Below are 9,663 nucleotides of genomic sequence, written 5' to 3'. Positions count from 1 at the left end.
AAAATCAGACGAAACTTATGTGATGCTTTAGTGGTGGAGCCACAATCTTTATCTTACGGGGGTCAAGAATCCAAGATATATATGTTCTTCCTTATTTATTTAGTCGAACAAAGAGAACGATAATTTAAAATTGAAGTTGTGTGCTTTTTCATTTTAATGATATAAGTCTGTTAATTTAAAAGACAAAGTTATCTACCACGTACAACTCTAGGATGCGTCTTACGGGCAGTCTCTAATACCAGTGAAGAATATATATAGCAGCATACACTTAAGAGGATAATCGACAAAATTCGAGTATTATACTACCCATAGCGCATCTCTTAGATATACATGTACCCTTTCCTTTTAGCTAACTTACATTACGTTGCGTGTACATCCATTTAGTGGGTAGTTACTTTCCATTAAAGACAACGGGACACTATTAAGTTAATGCTTCACTAACCTAAGTCTGTAAAGTCCATTTTAGTTGGATGAAATTAGTAAGAGACGCACACTCCAACTCTAATTAGATAGTAGAACACATGCCATTTTGGTTTAGTTAAGTTGACGAAGCTTGGAAAATGATCAATTAATTTATCTTAGCTTTAATGATGTTCCAAGTTGTGTTCTTAATTTAACCATGATGGAATTAATAAGTGAAGTTATGATTCAGATTGAGTTCAAATTAGTTTGCATCTAGACAAATTGATTAAACACAGTGTACACTAAAAATTTGACTCCTGACGAAGATTAATATCATTTGATTATGATTGTTATTAGCGTGTGGGGACAGCTCTCGAGTGGTGACTGACGAGCATGCCAGCTAATAAAACGGAGGGAATCGCGGCTGATTTGGGATGTTATGTGTCGTTTCCGATACATTTCTGAAGACGGGCGAAGGACGCTTCGCGGTCGTTGTTGATGATTGATGACGCCCGACACGTATCTGCACGCGTCTTCCGACCGTTGGGGGCCTTTCCTATTCTCCTGTCTTCACATGCTCAACCATCTTTAGAATTTTTTTTTTTAAATGGACTTTGTTACCGTTGGAGCTTTATTTCTATTTTCCCCCTTTTAGATTTTTCTTTTGGGGATCTGGGGATGTAGAAATATCGCCATTACTACTAAATTGTTTACTAGTTCAGTTGTCTGATCAACATATGAAAACACGTTATGCATTGAAATCGATTTTTCTAGTAGTCGTCCATGTTAAAAGAAGAGATAGAGATCATAGGCGTCTGTTAGAAAAACCCATTGAAATTAATGGGCTTGTAGGATTTGTTCATGTGTTTGTTACCATGGTGGGTGTCTTACTTTTTCCCTTGAGTTTTTTTTTACCATCTAATAAATGACTATTATTGGCTTTAAATCAAATGCTTATGACTGTGTGTGCAATAGGAGTCTGAGCATCAATTGGCTAACGTCACTGGAGGTGGAGTTTATAAAAGAGGAAAATTTCAGAGGAACTCTTCAAACAAGAAACATGGTATAGATGGGGGTGTGATAACATTCAAAGGGGTGAGGTCGAAGTACGATCTCTAATATCGTAATTAATGCCAAAGGTGGTAATATGGTAATATAGCTATTAATGTTAGTTACCAAACGGTAAATTAAAGGTGGATTGTTCAAGGTGTTAGGATCCCTTAATCTTCTTCAGACGACTAGTGAGCAGAGGATCTAATCTTGCACATGAACAACTCGCTAAAGAGTTGGAGTTAGGATCTCCGGTGGTTCCTCTGATGATCAAGTCAGTGATAAGCTTGAGTGGAGAGGAAGAGTTAGTGTGTGGAGTTTTTAAGCAAGAGTTTTGCTTACCCTATGTAGTAGACAGTTGTAGACAGTTAAAATGTCATTTCACTGAGGCTAATGATCAGCTTGAATCCGAGAAGTGAATGCCCATGGCCTAAACACTTCAAATGATATATAAATGAGCCTACAACAAGCTGTAGCAAAGATTGCCCAACTAAGTAAGAGATTCTCGCTAAACAACCTATCTTGACTCAACTCGACCAAATCAAGAGCAAGTAGACTCCCAAAGCGCGCCCTAGGCCGAGTCGAAAGGCGTCATCAGTGAGCCAAATCATGAATCAAATTCTGTGTCAAATTCAAACTTATAGACGAAGTCCGCAAACCGATGAACTTCGATCATAACAACTCAAGTGGACCAAGTCATCCACACTTTCGGTGAAACTCGCCCAAATGTCTTCACAGTGAACTTTGCCAAACATTTTTAGCAGCGAACCTAGCCCAAATGTCAGCAGTGAACTTTGCCCAAACATCTTCAGCAGCGAACTTCACCCAAACATCTTCGGTGAGCTTTGCACAGATATCCCCAACGAGCTTCATTAAGTCAGTGAACCTCGTCTACTAGCAATTTGAGGGCTATTTTCAAGGGATAACCACCTCCACTATCTCATATTTTAATGCCTACTTAATCCATAATTAAAGGCCATTAACTCTCTCTTTTAGCCTATAAAAGAAGGGGAGATTATTCTTTTTTGGCATCATCGAAGGTGATCTACAGAACTAGACACACACATAAAGAGATCTACTATCGCACTTGTGATTCTATTGAGAAGAGCTGCTAAGAGAAGACCCATCCATCTTCCAAGCAACCACTCATCAACACAAAAGACTCGTTGTCTTGGTTGGTGCATCAATGGAGTATAAGATCGATGCTCCATCAGCACACAGAAAAGAACCCTATAAAAATACAAAATTTTTCTTTGTTTCATTATATTCTTTTTATTATAATCTAAGTTACTTGCAATTTAAAAAGACCTGAAATAGGATGACGACTCCATTGGGGATGTTTTTCTACTCTGACGAGAAAATTATGTCACACACTAACACTAAGACCCTCGAGTCTTTTGCTGAATCGCTTGTCATTGAATTTGACCAAACAAAGTTCGAGTAATTCATTTCCATGGAACCTAACTTCATCCACGACGCCCGCGCACAGTTGTCGTAGGATTCATCACTGTGTAACTCTCGGGTCTAAATCGACCCTTGCGTGTTTAAAGGCGATCTTGGCTGAAAATAGTTTGAGCTTAGTTGGAAGCCAAATAAACTTCGTCAAGAGCGAAGAAATCTCGACCCTCACGTCAAGTGAAGGTCAAGATATTATTTCATCTATTGATTTCGGACATCAGTCCACAACTCCTTTAGGAGTTCGATTTAAAGCATCTCGGGATGCTGGCAATGCTTCCTCGATAGAAGTTAAGAATGAGGGTAATCCTTCATCTAAATTCCTGCTAGGGAATAATCTTATCAATGATGATTTCGTTGCACAAAAGCCTGGCCAATGTCGCCATAAGCGACGTTTGCATTCTAAGGCTAAAAACATTGAAGTTGGCATAAAAAAGGCCTTCAACTTGGAACTAATACCGATTTAAGAAAGTTTCTATCTCTAAAAAGAGCTCGCCAAGGTCAGCATTGTGCGACCCTCAGAGAAGCAGTTTTAACAGTTCAAAAGAGTTGCCAATGTACAGCTACTCCTGAAAAGAAATTAGTTTTTAGTTGCTTTAGTCATGGTCCTTAACCTTTAGAGGTTCGAACTAAATAACGACGATGTACCCGAAAGGGTAAAATGCAAGAGTTTACTATCAACATGACGAGTGAAATTTCTAAATATGACGAAGAAAGTACAAATAGCTCGCCTGATCTAGTGTGTTCTCTTGGTATTGAATCTATATTCCCAAAAGCTGATAGTGTGTATCATCGCACTAGGCTAAGACAAAGAGTAGTGATCCCTTTCGACTACTCTTCTCTCCAGGCATGGACTTCACAAACTTTATCTAAGGTGCACTAACTCACATCTAGCACCGCCAACTCCGCCATAGTATCTAATGTAACCCCCAGTTCAAGTAAAGAACAATAATGGAATCAAATGTGACAGAGTAAGAAGATCTTCTTGCTCAAATGGCAGCTCAGAAGAGAGATTTAGATGAAAGGATTGAACATTTAGAAAAGATGGCTGAATAACTTTTGTTAATATCACAACATCAACCAAGTTCTTCAAAAGGAAAAAAGCAGATTGGTGAATCTTTCCTAGAATAAGATCAAGAGCACCAAGACGATGCAGATTCTGAACATGCAAGATTAGAAGCAATAATACTTTCAAAGCCAAATAAGGAAGCAAAGATCCTGGAGGACATCCAAAAGCAGCTCAATGTTCTTTCTCAATGAACTGAGCTTAAAAATGTTAGAATCATCAGACCTCACCCCATTGAGTAGGACATGGTTCCCTAACCGATAAAATTCAAGTCGCCAACATTGGATATGTTTGACGGCAAAGGATCTCCAAACTAATATATCTACTACTTTCACCAATAAACTAGGAATGTAGTAGGTAATGATGCCATAAATGCACGCCTTTTTATCAGCATCCTTTAGAAGGTAGCCTTTGACTGGGTTCAAAATTTGCTCAAAGGTTCAATTAGAACATAAGCGGATTTAGAATCAAAATTCCTCTCACAACTCCACAAGGATCAATTTGATGTTACCATTACCAAGCTCCTTTCTCAGAAGCAAACGGAAATGAGATAGTCAAATAATACATTGAAGATACCGCAATCTGACATTACGATGTCAAGATATGCCTTTACAAATGTTGCTTCAAACTTGTTGCATAATTTTATGGAGCAGATTGAAGCTCACATGGCTGCCGTCATTGCCCATACATGGAAGGATCTGATGGAACAAGCGGAGATAATAGAGAAATCATCAGAACGCTTCAACAAATTCGAGTCTCGCGCTAATTTTAAAAGAAACAAAGGCAAACTTCATAACAAAAAACCAAATAAACTTTTACTGTTGTGATTCAAAATCCCAACAACAACAACCAGCAAAGAGAACCAAGGAAGAACTTTCAATGTAACTATTCATTCAAAGATGAACATACAATTGTCATCTTCCATGTGCACATCAAGGGGAATCGCTTAAAGTTTCTTGAAGCCCGACGTCCTAAAGAAGTTGGGAAGACTAATGACTCAAACTACTACCTTTTTCACAAAATGTTAGGACACCCGATGAATAGTTGCTATATCCTCAAGGATAAAATCTAGACCTTCATTGAATTAGGGATCCTCAAGTTTAAATACGAGTAAAAGAAAGTCACTACCAACATAGTAACTCTTCAATTCGGCTCCATGCCAGAAATCCAAACTCAAATCAATGTTGTCCCCATTCCTACTACAAGATTGGAAGTAGTCAACTATGACTGTCAGAACCAACAAAACTAAGGCTTGATCTCTCTCACCACATTGCAAGGTGAAATGATGTGGGTGCATCCTGACCTCCTCTAAGATGAGAATTGGACCATTCAGAGATCTAAGAACAAGCATAAGATGAAGAATTGCAATGCCATCTCTGTGATTATTGAAGAAGAATCTCTACACGTTACTTCAGTTAGCGATTCAGTGGGTGAGAAGATAGTCATGGTAAGAACAAGGTTTGGCAAAGATTATCTGAAGGACTATAATCAACCTAGACATCCAAACAACCTGAACCGGCTAAGCAAAAAGAGACTCGGTTCGATAAAGCCTTGCAACATCCTCTAAGTACTCCCAAGGCCCCGTTCTGATATGACATCACGGCCCAACTGGCTAATATTCTAGTTTGTATAACCTTATTTGAACTCTTATGTTTGTCTAAGGAAATGAGAGATGCATTGAAAGAAACTCTGAATGATAGTGAGGCGTTTCTCGCCCACCTGACTAAGCCACCTCAAGATAAAAAAACACAAACAATGCTATCTGTGCTAACGATAAACACCTTGTATCATCTTCACTCTAGAGGATATGCTCATCAAAGACCATCACCATTGTAGGCTGTCTAAAAATCATAATAGATAGCTGATCCCCATCAAACACCAATGATGGAAGTCACAATCTGACGACTTCCAGAAGGTTACAATTTGAAGACTTTCACGTAGATCGCTAAATGTTACAATCTGACGATCTTCACGATAACTGATGGAAGCTCTAATCAAATAGCCTTCATAATCAACATCGGAAGTTATAATCTGACGACTCTCACATATCAGAGAGCTAAAGCAAAGATTACAAAATGACGATCTTTGCAATGCTTCGACAGAAAGAGACTACAAATAGACGGTCTCTTCAAATCAAGCTGCGGAAGTCCTCCCCGCACACCAGTATCAAGACGCATCGCGTTCATAGCCACGAACGCAGCTCAACGCAGCTCATACCGCAGCTCAACGCAGCTCCAACCGCTGCTCAACGCAGCTCCAACCGCTGCCCAACGCAGCTCTATACCGCTGCCCAACACATCTCTATACCGCTGCCCAACGCAGCTCTATACCGCTACTCAACGCAGCTCCAACCGCTGCCCAACGCAGCTCCAAGCGCTGCCAGACACAACTCTATACCGCTACCAAACGCAGCTTCACTCGCTGCCAGACGCAACTCTATACCGCTACCAAACACAGCTTCACTCACTGCCAGACGCAACTCTAACCGCCGCCAGACGTAGCTCGCAAACACTGCGTTCAAACGCAGATTTCATTCCAGAATACAGGATTTGCGTTTGACTCGTTCAAACACGAACTAAACGGTTTCAAAACCGTTTTCCCATGATCTGAGGGGATCACAACTCCACTCAGGAGTGATTTAAGGGGGCGGTTACATCCCATTGCCCCACTTAGGAGCAAATTAAGGAGGTGGTTACACCCCTTAATCCCCTATAAATAACTAAAAATCAATTCAGTTCAGGAAAGACTCGTTGTCTTGGTTGGTGCATCAATGGAGTATAAGATCGATGCTCCATCAGCACACAGAAAAGAACCCTATAAAAATACAAAATTTTTCTTTGTTTCATTATATTCTTTTTATTATAATCTAAGTTACTTGCAATTTAAAAAGACCTGAAATAGGATGACGACTCCATTGGGGATGTTTTTCTACTCTGACGAGAAAATTATGTCACACACTAACACTAAGACCCTCGAGTCTTTTGCTGAATCGCTTGTCATTGAATTTGACCAAACAAAGTTCGAGTAATTCATTTCCATGGAACCTAACTTCATCCACGACGCCCGCGCACAGTTGTCGTAGGATTCATCACTGTGTAACTCTCGGGTCTAAATCGACCCTTGCGTGTTTAAAGGCGATCTTGGCTGAAAATAGTTTGAGCTTAGTTGGAAGCCAAATAAACTTCGTCAAGAGCGAAGAAATCTCGACCCTCACGTCAAGTGAAGGTCAAGATATTATTTCATCTATTGATTTCGGACATCAGTCCACAACTCCTTTAGGAGTTCGATTTAAAGCATCTCGGGATGCTGGCAATGCTTCCTCGATAGAAGTTAAGAATGAGGGTAATCCTTCATCTAAATTCCTGCTAGGGAATAATCTTATCAATGATGATTTCGTTGCACAAAAGCCTGGCCAATGTCGCCATAAGCGACGTTTGCATTCTAAGGCTAAAAACATTGAAGTTGGCATAAAAAAGGCCTTCAACTTGGAACTAATACCGATTTAAGAAAGTTTCTATCTCTAAAAAGAGCTCGCCAAGGTCAGCATTGTGCGACCCTCAGAGAAGCAGTTTTAACAGTTCAAAAGAGTTGCCAATGTACAGCTACTCCTGAAAAGAAATTAGTTTTTAGTTGCTTTAGTCATGGTCCTTAACCTTTAGAGGTTCGAACTAAATAACGACGATGTACCCGAAAGGGTAAAATGCAAGAGTTTACTATCAACATGACGAGTGAAATTTCTAAATATGACGAAGAAAGTACAAATAGCTCGCCTGATCTAGTGTGTTCTCTTGGTATTGAATCTATATTCCCAAAAGCTGATAGTGTGTATCATCGCACTAGGCTAAGACAAAGAGTAGTGATCCCTTTCGACTACTCTTCTCTCCAGGCATGGACTTCACAAACTTTATCTAAGGTGCACTAACTCACATCTAGCACCGCCAACTCCGCCATAGTATCTAATGTAACCCCCAGTTCAAGTAAAGAACAATAATGGAATCAAATGTGACAGAGTAAGAAGATCTTCTTGCTCAAATGGCAGCTCAGAAGAGAGATTTAGATGAAAGGATTGAACATTTAGAAAAGATGGCTGAATAACTTTTGTTAATATCACAACATCAACCAAGTTCTTCAAAAGGAAAAAAGCAGATTGGTGAATCTTTCCTAGAATAAGATCAAGAGCACCAAGACGATGCAGATTCTGAACATGCAAGATTAGAAGCAATAATACTTTCAAAGCCAAATAAGGAAGCAAAGATCCTGGAGGACATCCAAAAGCAGCTCAATGTTCTTTCTCAATGAACTGAGCTTAAAAATGTTAGAATCATCAGACCTCACCCCATTGAGTAGGACATGGTTCCCTAACCGATAAAATTCAAGTCGCCAACATTGGATATGTTTGACGGCAAAGGATCTCCAAACTAATATATCTACTACTTTCACCAATAAACTAGGAATGTAGTAGGTAATGATGCCATAAATGCACGCCTTTTTATCAGCATCCTTTAGAAGGTAGCCTTTGACTGGGTTCAAAATTTGCTCAAAGGTTCAATTAGAACATAAGCGGATTTAGAATCAAAATTCCTCTCACAACTCCACAAGGATCAATTTGATGTTACCATTACCAAGCTCCTTTCTCAGAAGCAAACGGAAATGAGATAGTCAAATAATACATTGAAGATACCGCAATCTGACATTACGATGTCAAGATATGCCTTTACAAATGTTGCTTCAAACTTGTTGCATAATTTTATGGAGCAGATTGAAGCTCACATGGCTGCCGTCATTGCCCATACATGGAAGGATCTGATGGAACAAGCGGAGATAATAGAGAAATCATCAGAACGCTTCAACAAATTCGAGTCTCGCGCTAATTTTAAAAGAAACAAAGGCAAACTTCATAACAAAAAACCAAATAAACTTTTACTGTTGTGATTCAAAATCCCAACAACAACAACCAGCAAAGAGAACCAAGGAAGAACTTTCAATGTAACTATTCATTCAAAGATGAACATACAATTGTCATCTTCCATGTGCACATCAAGGGGAATCGCTTAAAGTTTCTTGAAGCCCGACGTCCTAAAGAAGTTGGGAAGACTAATGACTCAAACTACTACCTTTTTCACAAAATGTTAGGACACCCGATGAATAGTTGCTATATCCTCAAGGATAAAATCTAGACCTTCATTGAATTAGGGATCCTCAAGTTTAAATACGAGTAAAAGAAAGTCACTACCAACATAGTAACTCTTCAATTCGGCTCCATGCCAGAAATCCAAACTCAAATCAATGTTGTCCCCATTCCTACTACAAGATTGGAAGTAGTCAACTATGACTGTCAGAACCAACAAAACTAAGGCTTGATCTCTCTCACCACATTGCAAGGTGAAATGATGTGGGTGCATCCTGACCTCCTCTAAGATGAGAATTGGACCATTCAGAGATCTAAGAACAAGCATAAGATGAAGAATTGCAATGCCATCTCTGTGATTATTGAAGAAGAATCTCTACACGTTACTTCAGTTAGCGATTCAGTGGGTGAGAAGATAGTCATGGTAAGAACAAGGTTTGGCAAAGATTATCTGAAGGACTATAATCAACCTAGACATCCAAACAACCTGAACCGGCTAAGCAAAAAGAGACTCGGTTCGATAAAGCCTTGCAACATCCTCTAAGTACTCCCAAGGCCCCGT

Source organism: Asparagus officinalis, chromosome 8, assembly GCF_001876935.1.
Source record: "Asparagus officinalis chromosome 8, Aspof.V1, whole genome shotgun sequence".
NCBI classification, from domain to species: Eukaryota; Viridiplantae; Streptophyta; class Magnoliopsida; order Asparagales; family Asparagaceae; genus Asparagus; species Asparagus officinalis.
Note: the sequence above shows the minus strand (reverse complement) of the source record.